The 18253-nt window shown below is 40.5% G+C and overlaps 1 protein-coding gene and 1 long non-coding RNA gene across 5 annotated transcripts in view; one reads left to right on the top strand and one right to left on the bottom strand.

Moving 5' to 3' along the window:
* The window catches only part of ppargc1a (peroxisome proliferator-activated receptor gamma, coactivator 1 alpha), a 309088-nt gene that overhangs the window by 22642 nt on the left and 268193 nt on the right, over positions 1–18253 (top strand). The gene's annotated exons all lie outside the window — the stretch shown is intronic.
* Positions 14828–17038, bottom strand: LOC146715039 (uncharacterized). Its single transcript, XR_014919326.1, has 2 exons — positions 16658–17038; positions 14828–15763 (listed from the first exon to the last, which is right to left on the bottom strand). It is a non-coding gene; the product is annotated as an uncharacterized LOC146715039 (long non-coding RNA).

The raw sequence follows: 18253 nt of genomic DNA, 5'->3' as shown, positions 1-18253 counted from the left end.
TACTTGTGATTTTCCCTCCACATTTTACCTTTAAAAACTGTTTATTTGCCTTATTTGGTACCATTGTTTTCAGCACAACCTAACGTGTCTGAATTTACAGTTTTCATTTACTGTAACAACCACAAACATGTTTAATGAATCATATTTCATAAATTTAATTCAAATATAAATTGTAAATTTTAAAATCCTATGCACAAGTTTTGCAAACAACAAAGTTATTTGTAGCCATTTACCTTTTATCCTTTTTAAATAACCATTGCAAACTATTTACAGAACAATCAGCTGTTCTGCATTCGATAAGATGCCTCACAAATTATTTGTGCCACTCCAAATATTTCTGTCCATTATAAAGGAGAACATCACAGCCTGATACCTGCAGGTCTGACAGCAGCAGGTGTATCACTCCTGTTTCTACCTGGAGACAGCAGTCGCCTCATTGTCCTGACAGACAACACAAAACTATCCACAACACTACACACTAACTACACAAGACAACACATTAACTACACACTACAAACACGCTAAACGTCACAAATCTCTCACGTCTCAAAACTCGCTCGCTCTCTCTCTCTCTCTCTCTCTCTCTCTCCCTCCATCACTCCTAAAACTTCTTTTGTTTTGTTTTGGGGGTTTTTGTCATAAGCAGAGAGTGCTTGCTAGCGCTGTCCTTAGTCAGTAAACGTGGTGAAACTATTGAGGAAAAAGCGTATATATTGTTTATCATGACTCTGGTTTTACGTGGCCTATCGACACAATTTAAAAACTGGTATATATCACCTTGTTGCTTTGTCATCTTGAAGTGGTCATGTGATTGGCTTACCACGACTGCTATATTCTTCCTCAGCCAAACAGCAGCACTCACGCGATTGTTTTGCTCCCCTGAGCTCCAGGTGTTGTGCCAAAAAGTGATCGTTGGGCAGATAGTGATTGCTGTCCGTTACTTGTAACACTGTTATTCCCATCACTGATTGCAACGCAATCGTCTATAATCACAATCATCTGTCCCAATATATGTTTAACTGCAGAAAAAAGTAATAATCCTAAAATGATGGAAATTATTCATTTATTCACTTTAATGTGTGTGTGTGCATGTGCATGAATAGTAATTGGTAAATTTTCTTTTCCTGTTGTTTGCAATTTTCCGCCTGTGACTTTGTTATTCACTGTAAGTTGAGCAATGTCCACGTGCTTTAGCCTTATTTAGTTGATAAGTGCCAGCATAAGGAGTTATGAAGTAGTAAGAGTGGTTAGAGCTATTGCATGCTTTAATAAACGCACTGATTTTGGTGGCATCGCCTCGCAGGAGCAAACAACACATCGAGATGTCAATATTTTGTCGTACCCCTCTTTAGTGCCAAGTCTTTATACTAGTTAAAGTTGAAACCTCTTTTTACTCTCTGGATGTTTATTTCCGACTACTTTCTCTTGTGTCTCTGACCCGCCTGCACTGCACTTTTTTTTAACACCCCTTCCCAGGGGGAAAGCGGATAGCACATGTGAACGGATCACTTCTGATTAGAGAGGGCGCTTTAGAAAGATGCCTGCAGTGTTTTTTGCCAGAAACAAACAGTGGTGCGGCTTCCCCAGGGAAGACTGCCATTTTCTTAGCACTGAACAACCCCCCAGTGAACTTGTATTGTTTCCCAGACACTGATAACTTTGGGCTTTAAAACGTGTACAGGCCAATGCCTTGTTTTTCACATCACGAGATGATGATATTGTTTAGGATGGCAGCAGAGCTGATTTTAATAAAGAGTGCTGGATTCAGCTTCATCTAGTCTACACGTAGAATGGCTTTTTAATTTTGTAAGAGCCTCACAACGTAAACTCACTGTCATTCAATTCTGAGACTGCAAATTTACATATAAAGTGTCTGATAAGCATATTTGCATGTTGCCAACACACTTTGCACAATTTGTGTCAACACATAAAGGCTGGGAGAAATTTGACTTTGTTTTGAATAAATTTGAGTCTTGTGACATTTTGTGTGAGAAGAGGCAGCAAGAGAAAAGATATGGGAGGTAGGTAAGTAGTGCAGGAGGGCGGAGAGCAGAAGCCGGCGACTGATTTGTCTCCGTTCTGTCGGGAGGATTTACGGTGCAAGTGTGTTGAGCCATCAATCAATTGTGGCGCACTCCAAGGACAACTTTGTCTCTTTATGCAATTTGTAAGGCTGTCCAGTCAAATTGATTCCTTAAACAGGAGCCGTCCAGCTCCCTCAGAAGAGTAAACCCCCACCCCCTTCAAAAGAAAAAAGACCATCAACCTCTGTGTTTGCTGTAAACCAGACAATAAATGATATGACTGTTGACTGTCAGTGGACAAAATCCAACTGCAAAATAAAGTGGGTGACAAAAAAACAAGATTGGAGAAGTGATTGATTAAATGTGAACAAGTGAGGATTGATGCTGTTGAGTCTCTGTGAAAAATGATTGTGGTATTATGACAGCTGTACTGAGTCCTTTGTGGATTACATCTCCATGGAAAACAAGTAAATTCCATTTTCAACAAAAAATGGACATTCATTCCCGAGATTCACTACTGGACAAACTTAGCCTTTGAAGTATGGAAACATTACTTGGGCAATTTGGTCTGAGCCTTCGTCATTTAGGGAATTAGTGTCAACGTGAAGGATTGTTATTGTAAGTTGTGTCTGTCATTTTAGCCCCAATAGTGGTGCTCCAGGAATGGCAGTGCTGGTTTGTCAGTTAATCCAGACTGAAATATTTCAACCATGGGATCCTGATATTACTGTTCCCTTTATCATCACCCAAAATTAATAGTTGTGATCATTTCCCATTTTTTAAGAGGCTAAAATTTGCAATTCTGAGTGAAGTTATGGGAGAGTACCTGGACTTTTGTGTACGGCAATTAGGAATTAAACACCTTGGTGTTGGACAACATTACTGCAAAGTGAATGACTAATCATCAAATAATAAAAAGTCAGTAAGCTAAACAAGTTAAACTTAGGCCTTTATGTTAAATTATATGGTGAACATGTTCAACATTACATCAGTAAAACGTTGACATGTTTGCATTGTCACTGTCAATGTGCTGGCTCAGTTCATGTACTTCTGCTGGTAAACATTTACTCACCTAAAGTGAATTAAAACACTATTATCTCCTCTATTCTACTATTAGCTGTAAATTGGTGGGTGGTCACATGTATTGTATATTAAATATGATGGTCAGGGAATTTCCTTTTGTGAAGCCCCTAGATAAGCGTTTTTTTTTTTTAACTTTTACCATCTTAGTGTTTTGAAACTGGACAAGAGATGAACAGATCTGAGTGAGAAAGCATCCTCGGCTTAACTTAATTGGAATCAGGCTGTGTTCAGTGTGAGTTGAAACCAGACTGAGTGCATAAAGTTACCAAGAAAGTGTTTACTGAGGCCATAGATCTAAGGGCTGAGGGACAGATGGATGTTCTATCTCTTTTGTATAGTCTGTGGTGGTCCTTGTATTTCTGCTGTGTAGCCAAAAAAGCGGAAAAACATTGACAAGAGCTTTGGTGAGAAGTGTACAGTGTGCTTTTTGACCGCTGTGAGTACACCATCTTGCACTGCATGTAGCTGTACATTGTGGTGTGAAAGCACTCATGCACTCTAAACAGCAAGTGTAAATACAGAGGCATTTAGGATCCTGTCTTAGTATTAGAAGAGGAGTACAACCCTAAAACATCTTATTTTATTTGTCAGTGCTTTCTGGGTGTTACCTTAAATTTGAAAGATAATCAGAATGATTTAAAGTACATCCTGTTTGCCAGATCATATAAGCTTAAAAAATGAATAAAAATGCCTGAGGTAGATGCATGTTATCATTTCCTGCTGAGCATGCATTCGGTCTTCTTTCTTGTGGAGATTTGGGACGTTTAGCGGACAATAGGAGAGCGATTAAAAAACAGGCTGTACACTTGAATAATTGATGCCGGAAATCGTGCTAAGCTTTTCAGAATTCATAATGATCCCCCGTTATCCTTTACCCCAACATAGTCTCTCTTACACACATACCGTCTAATATTTCCAACAGAGGACATTACACCCGTTTATAATCATTTCTGGGACTCTTAGCCACTTGTTTACAGCCTAACCTTAAACCAAGTCCTCATAATAGTATTATATAAACAAATGTCCCCACAACTGCAGTAATACAGGCACATAAACATACGCAACCCAAAATATTCAATTTGTCTACAAATGCCTATGATCAACAGCTATGACGTGTGTGTGTGTGTGTGTGTGTGGGTGTGTGTGTGTGTGTGTGTGTGTGTGTGTGTGTGTGTGTGTGTGTGTGTGTGTGTGTGTGTGTGTGTGTACAGTGATCACATTAATATGGAAATTTAAAAAAAAATTGCACATGATAAATTACACTGCTGAGCAAATGTCTTGGCATTGCTTTTAATATGGTCTTTAAGATTTTTAGATTAGCATCCCATCATTTTTCTGCTGTAAAAATCCAATTCAAGGGAACATTTTCCTTCCTTTCGACTCACTGAAACGACTAGAAACATAAATTTAGAAACAAATTGAGTCAAAGATTATCTAATGGAGCGTGCATCACTGCAGTTTGTCACAAGCTTTAGAGGAGTATTGCTCAACGGCCACAGTTCTTCAACTATTGAAACCATTTTATTTTCCAAATAGCATCGGTTTTGAGCTGTTGCAGCATACTTTATCATTCATTTAAGATATGAATACATTCTGCCACCACTGAGCCTTTGACAGCTGGGACAAGGCACATATCACATCCATATGAAGAATGGGTGATTTTGTGACAACAAATAGCCTGAAAATATAGTTCATTCCAATTTGATTGGGGGGGAAAATATTCCGTCTGAGGGCTGTCTGACAAACAGCACCATGATCAAATCAAATCAAATCACTTTTTATTGTCACATCACATGTGCAGGCACACTGGCACAGCACATGCGAGTGAAATTCTTGTGTGCGAGCCCCACAAGCAACAGAGATGTGCAAACACAACAACACAAACGAGCAAAATACAAGAATGGCCAACCTGAAACTAATAAATATATGTACAATATATAATAGTGTATGCATTTCTGGATGTGTATACTAAATATTTTCCTACGTGTGTGTGTGTGTGTGTGTGTGTGTGTGTGTGTGTGTGTGTATACACATTTTTACAAATTAAATAGTAAAAAAATAAAATAATAATAATAATAATAATAATAATAATAATAATAATAATAAAATATATAAAATATACAGAGTATATGTCAGTCTTGCAGCACATTTTGTCTGCGATAAGGAAAGTCTAGAGGGAGGGAGATCCAATATTAACAACAGTGTTTTCTTTCACAAAAGAGATCTTTTTGGATGTGACATGTCAGGCAGTCATAAAAGAGGTGTGAAACATTAGTACATTATGTATGCAGTCTTTGGGACTGTGGCTGCTCCAGCAACGCACTTAAATTTAAGACTGTGGAAATATTTGAAAAATGATTTCCTACTAAAACCATGTGACAAGACTACTATTTGGTCAAATGTAGTTAATCGGTCAAGAGCTGCCACACAAGTAATCTGACCCTTACAGACCAATCAGCTACATATAGTTCACGAATTGAATCTACTGCTGATTTTCCTTCTCCTCTAACACAACTGAACTCCAAAACATGTTCAAGGAATTTTTTGTTACTTCTTGCACATAGGAGATGTTTTGCATTAGCGTTCTTGTTGAGGGAGACGCCTGAGTAGCGCATGCAGGAGGCAGGGCGCAGGATGGCCACTTGCTACCTGTGAATACACATGAGCATCACCTGTCGGATATTAACATCAGCCCAAATTCAGTCTAACATCAAACTAGGCAAGATATCACACTGATCATGCCCCCCCCAACCCCCTTTTCTGCCATGTATATGCTATTATAATGGAGGATGCTAATGTGAACTTGGCCAAAGTTTCAAAGGAGGACAGCATCAGTAGAATCAGTCCACATGATCCAAAAGCTCCGGCTTAAGACTGCTATAAACACTCAGTTTCAGGCAGTTTGGCTCTGTAGCAAATTATGTGAAGGGATTATTATAATATGGTCATATCACGCATACACCTCTGGCTGGGAGCAGAGGAGGGAGAGGGGCTTGACTCAGACAGCAGAAGAACAAAGGCCCAGTATGAGACATGTGAGTCTTGCAAATCAACTCTAGTCCAAGAATTAAATACACGGGAATGGAAATTAGCATAATGGGTCCCCTTGAAGGTTTTTAGTTTTTTAAACTTTTGTAATTATTGTCTGTTAGCATACAGGTTGAGGTATGACTGATGAATGTGAAATGAATGTGAAAATATGTGAATAGTAGCGTTTCACAAATCCAATTCTTAAATGAGGTTCGATGATTGATGCTCTCATAATCCCTGCCTCTTTGTTTTGTTTTTGTTTGGCTGCATTTCCCCAAAATCACTGAGAGATGCACCTCTGCTGTTTATTGTTGGTCTAATTGTCTTTACCGCTCAGCTGTAAAAGGCTGATAGGGGCGGGTGGCGTGGACGCCTACGTTTTTGAATCCCATAACTTGAGAATGAAGCGATGTAGAAGTTTCAAATTGGTACCATAGGTGCATCTACTAAAAGTCTTGCACGAGTTTGACTCTAAATGACCTCGCCTCAAGGTCAGAGGTCAGAGGTCAAGTTTTCTGAACATTTTGTGAATGGAGTAACTCGAGAAGGAAGTCACCGAGGATTTTGAAATTAATACCATAGGTGCATCTCCTAAAATTCTCAAATGAGGTGGAATCTCAGTTACCTTGACCTCAAGGTCAGAGGTCAAGTTTTCTGAAAATCTCGTGAATGCTATACTTGAGAAAAAGGTGATGTAGGATTTTCAAATTGATACCATAGGCGTATCTGCTAGGAGGCCGAGGGGTAGTACTAGCTGCTGTCAGTAGTTTTCCAATCAGGAAACACAAAAAATCCATGGATGCAACACTGGATAAATGAATTTATTGGACACAACTGACAGGTAGAGCTGCTTGACTGTGGCAAAATTGCTGATGCGATTATTATTATTTACCACTAAGTTAATCTAGTCCTCAAACCTGATATAAGAATAACAACTTAAATAGTAATAACACAAAAAAATGTAGACTGAACTAAAACGCTCTCAGCCTAGAGCTGTGGCAAAAATCACTGCTGTAAATGTGTTTTTTATTTGTTTGTGTACCTATTATTGGTACAAGCTGGCAAGCAGGATGCTAAATGTGAATAAGAGGTTATGAGTGAGTTAGAAGTTCTTTTTGTCTTAGGAAAAATACAAAATAAAATATTTGAATAAATATGAAGACAGAGGACAAATGTGTGCCATGGGAGACTTAACCATGATCATTGGACTGGCATTGAAAACGCTAACCAGTGACTTGGCCACAAGGCAAGTTAGATGTTTTGCATTCAGGTAACAGCAGGACAGCATGTGTGCAGGAATGGATTTTTATTTTTAAGTTTTATATTTTTATTGGATTATTTGGTCACGGTTTCTTTGTGTGGCAGAGGAAATGTTGTGGGATAATTTTGTCCTGGGTGTGAGAAATACACATGGCAGCCGTGTGGAAATAGGGCTTAGTTTAAAATAGGATGAAGTGACTGTGGTTGGAAGGAGTCATTTTTATTTTTTTTAAACTGTTGTGCTGTGCTCTTCAAAGACCCAAGACATGTTGCACATTATTTTGTCATGACTGGCCTCTATTGACAGATTTGACCAGTGACTGCTTTTGTTACCTGTAACCACACCTACTTCCAAACTCTGTCCGCGGCCGAGGGGAGTTCAGAAGAAACAGGTGCAGGGCCCAGCTCTCAGTAACCTCCTCCGTCTCTTCTTAAAGGTGGAGGAGGGAGATTTTCATTAAAGAAATGCTGAAAAATGAGAGCAGAGGTGCCATTTCACTGCAAGTAGGACTCCTCCATCTACAAGAGCTTTAGGTGGTCGCCATGTGAAGGATATCACTGTTATTTCTGCCACTTCTGACTCCATTATACTTTTTTTCAGCTCGGTCTCTCGCTGCTTATTTGACATTCCCTTCACCGGTGCATTTGCCAAGCGTGGCATTGTTCTGCTATTGACTGGCCGAGACCTGGTCAGTCGGGAAGAGTGTGTGCCCGCCAGGTTATCAGTGACATCACTCTTCAGAAAAGCAGCGTTCGCCTCTCCTTTTCCTTATCGACGGTTTGGGGAGTGCATTAAGAGTAGCTGCTTAGCCTGATTTACAGAGACACGCCAACACCTCTCTCTGCACCCTGAAGGCACCAGGTAGCAATCCAGTCTCACTCCCAGTGTTTATTTACTCGCTCTCAGGGAGGCGATGAATGTGGCTCTGACTGACAAACAATCTTATGATGCAGCCTTCATGTCAGGACTGGATTTTTGTCTCTTTCTCTCTCCTTACCAGTCTTCCTTTCTCCAGAATATCTCAGTCTGTTGTCAAGCCTTTTTTTCCCTAGCCATGGGCCCTGTTGACACAAGAATCCGTCACTTCTCACATGGGGGAGAGTGGGACAAGTTGGCGGCCATTACTATTCATGAGGCAGTGTGATCCACTCTGTCACCCGTTGTCAGCACGAGGTGTCTGTCTGCACCACCGCTCCCCTTACTCTTTATCAGCCAGGGGTGGCTAATGAGAAGCACCAGGTTAATACCACCTCTAGAACAGCAATGGCTTTAAACCTCTTAATTCATTTAGACATTGCTAATTGAAACCCATGTGAACTACACTCTGGACACCATCCATTTTCCTACAAGCCACTGCTGAAAGGGAAACTGTGTAGGGTGATTTGATCGCTTTTGTTTTCTGTTTTTTTTTTTCTGGTAGGTGATGGCAGGATGAACTCACCTTGACCCTTTTCTCTTTTGAGTTTGTGTCTCTTCTGTTTTTTCGAGCAGTCCCTAGCCCTGCAAATGATAGCCATTAAATCTTGCAGGGAAATGTCACAAGACAAGCACAACCAAATAATATACTTAGAACCAGCAGTGACATGCAATACCAAAAATAACCAGCTTTGGGTAGTCAAAAACGTCTTAGTCCAATTAAAGCGAGCAAAAACAGCAGCCATGACTAAGACAAGACAACCTCCTGGATGTGGCAGAGTGTAAATTAAAAAAAGTCTTATTCACCCCGCAGTTGTCAGACATGACTTAGTCATCCTGCACTTGAGTGTTTAATCAACATGCAGCGAACACTGTGGGCCTGTTGACTAAAACCAGGAGTTCTGACTCTCCCTCCTTCAGCCCTCTTGCATATTTATCCTTGCAGCTTTTGTCAATGCTGCTGGAAATGAATATTGACAAGAGCAAGAGGGCGTTCTCCATCCCACCACACGGTCAACTAGGTGCATCAGGCACCTTGGGGCTTTTCTGTCTCTCACTGTGCGAGAGAGCTGAGCACAGTGCATGCCAATGTCTTTTTTCTTTTTCTCTCCCGCTGTCTTTGATGCATCTTTATGCTACACTGAAGGGCTGTGGCCTAATGATAGGAGATCATTCTACCTACCTTAGATGCAGCTGTAAATATTCAAATGAGCCATCATCAGTCGATGGTGAGAGAGATAACGGGTCCATCTTTTACCTGCCCCTTCTTGTGTGCGACAGCGGGATATATTTAGTTGACGGCATCATCGTCCCCAAAAGCGCTTGATTTGCGGGCATAAATTTCAGCAGACACGCACTCCCTCGCTGCGCCTGCAGAGGCAAATGCTTATTCATTTACCCGTTTGTCATTTCAATAGTTATTTTATGGTGGTGCTGTATTAATTGAACTGCTTCTACTGCACAACAATTCAAGGCCCAGTACATCTATTACAAAGGGAGTGTGCCAGAAACATTGCTGAACAGGCTCACAAATCAGCCTAAGCTGAGAGGGGAACCTCACAATAATGTAACACAATCGCACTAATCTTTCATTTGCAATGTGCTCCTACCTCAGCCATGCAAGGAAAATGTCTTGAAAGCTGCAGTGGAAAAATCAGATCGGTTGTATGGGAGTGCCACAAGATTACTGTGTATTCGGAGCTATTGTTGTTGTTGGGCTTCAAAGAAAGAAATAGTACGTTACAGAAGAATTAGAATGAGGTTTTCTTTCCTGCTCATCATTTGAGCTGCTTCCTTAGATGATCCTGTGAAATTGCTGTTAAAGGTTTTGTTTGATATCAATTTCAAATTGGGGTGAAATGTGTGAAATATCCTGGAAGTGCCTCTTATCTCATTATCATGGGTCAGGTAGTAGGTCATTTGAAATTGTCTGCTGCAACTTGAAGGGTAAGTATTTAGTCGGCTATCGTATTTAGATGTAGTTACAGTGCTGTTGTGATTTGGAGGATTTGTTTCTCCTGTCCTGATTTGGAATTGATTCACCTTTGGAAGACTTAGTGCTCCTTTTTAATCTTACTACTATTAATGGTAAAAACTATGTATTCTTTCCGATTCGATTTCACTTTCAAACAAATAACAGTAGTTTAAACTTGAGTTAAAAAAATAGCATCATGAATATACTGGAATTCAGGCAATTACGTTGCAGGTGGCTCAAACACCAAATACAAACTCCAGGGAGAAGTGCTAATGTATGACTTTTATTGTAGAGAAGATGAATAAATAAATGAAAAAGATATACAAGCACCTTAAAGATACTGCAGCAGCAGGACGAGAGGAGAGAGAGCTAAACAAAGAGCCAGCCTTTATAGACCCCCCACCCCCATATACAGACACACACGCACACCGCCCCCATGCAAGCCAGGACAGGTGCTAACCAATAAACTGATCAGGCTAGAGATAGAAATAGAAAACACCAATAAACAGGATGTAACACTGTGTAAAGATGGCACCTAAAAGGTGACATTACTCATAAAAGCACAACAGGGCATCTGCAACAACATTTTTCTGACCTTTCTTATGACAGATTTTTACGTTTGGGCAATGTTGGCCCAGTTCTTTAAACCTGCCGTGTTTCTACATCACATGTTTACACCGGCCATACCCAAAGGGTCGGAAAAGGGAACTGGCATACGCTTTGAAGTGCCGAAGTGCCCACAGCAAAGCCAAGGCCTCCTCCTCAATAGTGCTGCAGTTTCTCCAGGCCTGTGAGAAATTTCATAAGGCAAAAAAATTACAAGATGTGAAAGATTCTGAGATTCGACTTTAAAAAAGAAGAAAAAACTTTAAAAGTTTTCCCCCCAGTAAAACTGTATCACTGTATAACTTCAGCTACTGGTGATGAAGTGCATTTAGTCTTTAGGGGATGCAACAGTATGGATGATGTAACCGGCGATATTTTTGCACCTTATTTCTAATTATGCTCTCATTACAAAAGCTTATTGCAAAGTAGACCGGAACTTGATCAGGCCATTGCATGCACAATCCATGTTAAGTCTTGCATTGTGTAATAGAGGTTGATCTAGCCTTGCAATGCCGTTCTTTGCGGGGGGAAAAAAGCAAACTTGTGTCTTCAAATTAATTATTTTTCTTTTGCACATAGATTCATAAACAAATCACTTTTAATACTGAAATTGTTTTGTTTTTTTTCTATATATGTTCTGTTTCTCCACATATTGTAGAATCTTCTGTCAAAACCCCCCCAATTTCATCATCTTTTACTTTGAACAAACTGAAGTGATCATTTTTTCCTTGACTAAAGTACCGTCAGTATCAGTCCTCCTGCCTGTTATCAGCACCACTGCTCTGCCACATTGCTTGACATCACATATTCAAGTCATTGATGTAACAAGCTTTAAGACTAAACTAAAAAATCATTTAAATAACACTAATTTATCTTAGATATAGATTATGCCTTAACAGTGTTTTGAGTTCTCATTTTCTTAATAAAGCTGCTGGGGAAAAAAGCCAGCAGCCTCTTGCTCGCTTTGTTGCTTTAATTCATCTGTTATCTTCTGAAAGACTTAATAATACTTCTGTGACTCAGCATCCCGTTCTCTAAAACAAACAACATGCTCCAGAGCTGATGGGGACATCCAATTTAACTGCCATCTTAATGGAATCTATAATAAGCGCAGGGGCTCAATAATGGCAAAGCACTGCATCTTCTGATAACACAGCAAGCATCAAAACCCCTGTGATCACCAAACAAGTCCAGTTTTTTTTCCCCCCTCAGAGAAGCGAAGAACAAAATGTCTAGATGTCATTGTCAAGTTGCTGGTAACATATTCCCTGTGGGTTCCTCACAGGGGGCTGCCTCAGCTCTCCAGTGGCCCTCACGCCATATAGAGGTAATCTGCAGTCTGCAGCACAGGGGTTTCTCTGCATTTCCTTCCACACTTCTGAAGCCCCCTGACTTTAATTTCACGGGCACCTGTTCCCTCATGTGCTCATGGTGGAGGAGTCAAATCAGACGTTCATATAGGAACTGGGAACAAACCACAGACTTGTGATTCAAGTCGAGCAAACATTGCCTGTGCTGCAGGACCACGTTACATGATGAACTTGTCTGGTTCTGACATGTAAACCAATGCTTGAGAGAGGTTTATATGTGTTGAGGTTTGTTATCACAAACGGGCGCTGCATTGTGGGAGTTTGATATACATATATGGCAATAAAATGATTAAGCTGTCCCAGATACAATATTCTTTTAGCCTTTGTTATTAATAAGCATTGAAAAATCGAGGGGTTTGCACAGCAGGGCTGGGGGGCCTACAGTGACTTGTTTGATTTTAGAAGCACGACAAAATCACCATACAAATGAGTTAAAGACAATGACTATGCTGTGATTTCTGCCACATAAAGGATAACTCTGAAAGAAAGTTAGAAGCGGCAGAAATTCTCATACTTTCTTCTTACAGCCAGTGCATGAGTGCTCACTGTCACTCTTTGAAGCCTGAAATTTTCCTCACCAAATGAACACAACAGAGGGAGAGAGCGGTGCTCCTGTGCCAGAAGAGCAAGAAGTCACTGCAAAGCAGTAGAATACTTAAAATAAATATTGTGTTGGAAACTATCCAGTAGTATGTAAAGTTGCTAAATCTAGCAACAGTAACACTAACTGATAGATGAGGAAATAAAGTCAAGGTGGAAGTGCCAAAAACTGTGCCCTTCATCTAGTGACTGGTCTTCCAGAACTGATCCTCTAACCACTTCAGGCTGGCTCCAAATGTCAGTAAATTCCTATAGACTCCCATGTTTACTGGTACAAAAAAATCTCTGGATAATTCCCTTGATTTGATTCCCTTAATTAGTACTTATAAGCAGATGTGTTGCTCCCATATACAATGCATCTGGACAGTATTTACAGCGTCTCACCTGTTCCACATTTTGTCATGTTGTATCCTTATTCCAAAATGGGTTAAATTCATTTTTCAACTCAAAATTCTACACCCATTACCACATAATGACAAAGTGAAAATGTTTGCTTGAAGTTCTTGTAACTTAAAAAAAAAAAAGAAAAGCAAAAATATAACACATATATAAGAATTCACAGCCTTTGCCATGACACTCAAAATTGAGCTCAGGTGCATCCTGTTTCCACTGATCATTTTTCAGGTGTTCCTACAAGTTGATCGGAGTCCACCTGTGGTAAATTCAGTTTTTGGGACATGATTTGGAAAGACACATACCTGTCTATTTTTGTCAGAGCACAAACCAAGCCATGAAAGCCATGGAATCGTCTGTAGTTCTCCGAGACAGGATTGCATTGAGGTACTGATGTGGGAAAGATACAGAAAAGCTTCTACACTGTTAAAGATCCAAGGGGCCTCCATCATTCATAAATGGAAGAAATGTGGAATCATCAGGACTCTTTCCGGGCACTCTGAACGATCAGGGAGGTGACCAAGAACCAGATGGTCACTCTGACAGAGCTCCAGTGTTTCTATGTGGAGAGAGGGGAACCTTTGAGAAAGACAATGGCTTCTGTAGCACTCGACTAATAAGGCCTAGATGATAGAGTGGCCAGACTCCTCAGTAAAAGTCACATGACAGCCTGCCTGGAGTTTGCTAAAAGGCACCTGAAGACTACTCGGATCAAACAAATGAAACTGAGATTGGAACTCTGTGGCCTGAAGCATCCTGACTGACCAATACCATCCTTGGAGTGAAGCATGGAAGGTGACGGCATCATGCTGTGCGGCTGTTTTTCAGATCCAGGGAAGGATGAATGCAGCATTTTGCAGAGACATTCTTGATGGCAACTTCTCCAGTGCTCTAGACTTCCAACTAGGGCAAAGATTAATTTTTCAACAAGACAACGACCCTTAGCACGCAGTTAAGATAAACAAGCAATGGCTTCAAGACAACTCTATGAATGTCCTTGAGTGGCCCAGCTAGAGCCCAGACTTGAACCTGACTGAATATCTATAAAGAGATCTGAAAGTGGCTGTGCACCAACGCTCCCCATCTAACCTGATGAAGCTTAAGTGGTTCTGCAAAGAAGAATGAGAGAAATTGCCTAAAAATTGGTGTGCCAAGCTGGCAGCATCGTGCTCAAAAAGACTTGAGGCATTCACTGCTGCCAAAGGTACTGTAACAAAGTATGTAACAAAGGCTGTGAATATGTATGTAGATGTTTCGTTTTATTTTTTTATTTTTAATAAATTTGCAAGATTTTCAATTCAAGTTTTTCATAAAAGGAGTTAAAAACCCCAGGCTAACCATCAACCTATTGGTTGATATTGGAAAGCCACACAATAGGACCTCTGCTGAACTGTGGTACATCCAATTTTTTTCTATATCCAAAATGCATTCATTGAGCCTTCTTATGAAGCAGTGAACTGAAAATTAAATATAGTTGCAAATCACCTGCATAGTCATGGAAAAAGATGTTATGTTGGTTGTGAGGTAGTATAGAGCAAGTGATAAGTAGACAGCATCAGCAGACTGGTCATACGTCTTCTAAGTGTACTTTATTTCCTGGCATCTCCATTCTACCATCTTAACACAACACTGGTTGTCAAAATCTCACTTGTTTTACACAAAAATGAACCTCATTAGTCTCTACCATTTAGAAATAGGTTAGACCAAACATTACAATCTAAACAAAGAAACAGGAATAAATTATTCATCCAATTGACAAACTTATTTACACAGCCAAATGGTTTGAAAATTAAAACACTGCATACAGTGCAATTCAAAAGGTTACTTTTAAGAAAATAAACATCACTATACAAAAGGAAAAACCCTTCGTTTGGTTGTACCCAGTGATGCAGTCACGACCCTATATAAACAGGAAGTGCTGGGCTAGCCCCTCCCACACACCTGTTTTGGGTATAGGACCTGAACAAAGGGACAAACAAAAGTAAGTATAACCAAAGCGACATAAGCAAACATAATTTACCAGACATTTACCTGTCAACAGAAGAAAATTCAAATCTCCTGATGGTTCAGCAGTATTTACTTTAAAAGCATATCCATGAATGTAAATTGTAACGTAATGCCACCATAAACAAACCCGGGATAGTATGCATAGAAAAGTTACACCAGCAATGTCTAAACTAAAGCATTATGGCCACCTGTAAAATACATGGGATAAATTATCAATATGTTAAAGGTTAAAGTGGTAAATAAGTTTAAGCCTACCAATGTGCCACTTTGTCACATTGGTGAAGAATTTGACGGAGCATGTACAAAGAAAATAAGAACAGGTTTCAAGACAGACCACCGTGGAACTCCAGATGTCATAATAGCTGACACACAAGAGTATTTTCCAATGTTTACTGGGAAGGTTCTTTGCTTAATATCATATTTAAACCAGTTAAGAGCCAAACCCTTGACTTCTGCACAGTGCTCCATGTGCTCAATGAGTTGGTCAAGTCCAGCAGATCTATGAAAGAAGAATGACCAGAATCAGTATCAAGTAGAATATCAGTTTTTATTTTGAAAAGAGCGATTGAATACTGTGGAAGACCTTGAAAAGATACTGAAAGGTCTATAAAGGATAACGGCTAAAAATAACTTTTTCTCTAGAGTTGAGAAACCAGTGGGTGCCATCATCTTTTAAATATAGTCAGTGGTAGAGCAGTGCAAAATTATAGATCAAATAGAAGTCAGCGTTGAATTGGGGAGCTCCAGGAGCTCCAGTTGCCTAGACGAGGTTATACCATATTGAAGAAATTTGCTTTCACGCTTAGGAGAAGCTTCTTCTTTGATCTCCTGGGGACCAAAGGTGAAACAGAGCACAAGGAAAACCTGAAGCTCAAAGAGCTTCAAGTTGGCCAAACATTTTAAAGCAAACAAAGATTGCCACAACTGGATGTGGGCGATCAGGCAGACTGCGCAAATACAGGCCCGAGGCAAGGACACGTGTGCAACAGCCTGATGAAACGATAGCAGCTTTGGCTCCTCAACAAATATTCAAATGAGATTACATGAAAGCTAGAGGAATGACAGACAAATGGACACAAATCGGGTTCCATTTGTTTACTCTTCTGCAATTGTGTTAGCCATCCCGCTCCTGGCTCCGGAGGTAATGATTGTGGTGGGACCAGATTAAAGGCTGTAGTCAGCTGTTTAGTGGGGCTCTGCTAACAGAGATTAGCGGCAGCTGCTTGGCGACAGACTTGTGGGGAGAAGGGGGGGAAACGACATCTCGGCAGAGGGTTTCATTGTCTCAGACCACAACCACCTTGATGAGTAAGAATCCCGACAACAGGAGGCAGTATGAGCATAGAGGATTGGCAGGCTTTGTTTTCTTCAAGCCACATCAAAACTCACTCACCAGCTTGTTGTCTTTCTCCTCTCCTTGTCGCTCTCTTTTCTTCCCTCTTTTTTTCAGCCTTCTTGGTGGTGTATGCATGGCAAGTCGTTGCAGATGTTGCCCGTAATGATGCAGACGGCACACACAATCATACAGAATGGAAGTAGAGCTGGCTGAAATTAGTAAAAATTACTTTCTCATTACCTCCCTCATTGCTCCTGTAAGTAGTCTGAGTTTCCGCACGATTAGGAGAACGAGCTGTGGAGCACCGTGGCTTACTGCACTCTCACACTTGCACATAGCTCACACACACAAACACACAGGGTGGAAAAAGTGAGTTAGGTTAGCCTTACTTCAACCACTTCTAAAATCCGCCCGAGCACTTGTCACCTCGTGTCACCTTCTCACTAGCCACTGAGCAAGCACCATGTCAGAGAGGGGACTATTAGACTCCAAGCAGCTGTGTCATGTTTCACATTTGGCCCTCACCTTCTTTTTTCCCCCCCCCTTTTCTAATTATTAACTTTAATATTTCAACCACTCAACCGTCAACCTTTCTTGGGCCTGACGGGAGCTAATTATTGCATGAGCTTCAATGAATGCATTGTGCCCATTTGTCCTTGTCTGAATACAATCAGAATCTCCATTGGCTCAGTTCTGAAAGCCTGGGGCCAAACACATTTAAATAAACCCACATGGTGAAATTACCTATTTTGCTCGCAGGTTATTATGAGTGATATACACTGGCCTCTCCTTTAGCCATCGACCGTGTTTCATAATATTTTAATTTTGAGACACAGACTTGATGGAGATGTAAACTTAATGGTTATCCACGCAGGGTATAAACAGGGCATGTTTATGCATGTGGACACTGGGAAAGAAGAAAAATCACTCATTTGTAATAGAAACATGCACCACAAGAGACACCTGGGATGAAATTTCTGATTGTGTGCCTGTTCTACAAGCTGCCAAAGCTGGAATACTTAAAAGGGTGCAGTTGGCACGGCTGAGTAATGGATCGCTCGAGATGGTCCGGAACAGTAGCGTGCCAGGATCGCTTTACATGAAACCCAGGAACAGAGAAAATGCAAGATTCGCATAAAGCATTGCAACAGGAAACCCGGAAACTGGTAGCTTGTGAACCACAGAAAAAAAGTTTTAAAGGAATGATGGCCTCTTTGTTTTTTTTCTTCTCTTGCTCTGAGTATGTGAGTGAAGTGTGCAAGGTGTGCTGTGTAAATCTAGGACATGGCACTGTGCCCAGGAAGGTGTTGATAATGTAATGAGCCTCTGTGTGCAAGAGAAGATATGAATTGGAGAAAGAAAAGAAAAAAAGTGTCCTCCTGTATTTGCTATGTGTAGTGGCTTCCTGAGCCAACAGATTCTGGTGTTTGTTCTGTTCACATTGATTCTTGTGCCCTGTTATTCATCTCTAGCTTGCAGAAAATGCAAGACAAACATTCATTTGCAAAACCACCGGTGTAATCTAATTCATCAGTGTAAATAAAGCAGATATGCATAATAGTCTTCGTATTATCACATTAGAAGTTTGTAATATAATCGTACTATCAGGGATGGCTTCTGTAGTCACTGACATGCCACAAGCTGTGAAGCTGA

This window comes from Copadichromis virginalis, linkage group LG3 (assembly GCF_057382275.1).
Source record: "Copadichromis virginalis isolate Kocher_CV1m ecotype Utaka linkage group LG3, C_Virginalis_male_GT1.1, whole genome shotgun sequence".
Classification (NCBI taxonomy): domain Eukaryota; kingdom Metazoa; phylum Chordata; class Actinopteri; order Cichliformes; family Cichlidae; genus Copadichromis; species Copadichromis virginalis.
Note: the sequence above shows the minus strand (reverse complement) of the source record. Positions and strands in the feature narration are given on the sequence as shown.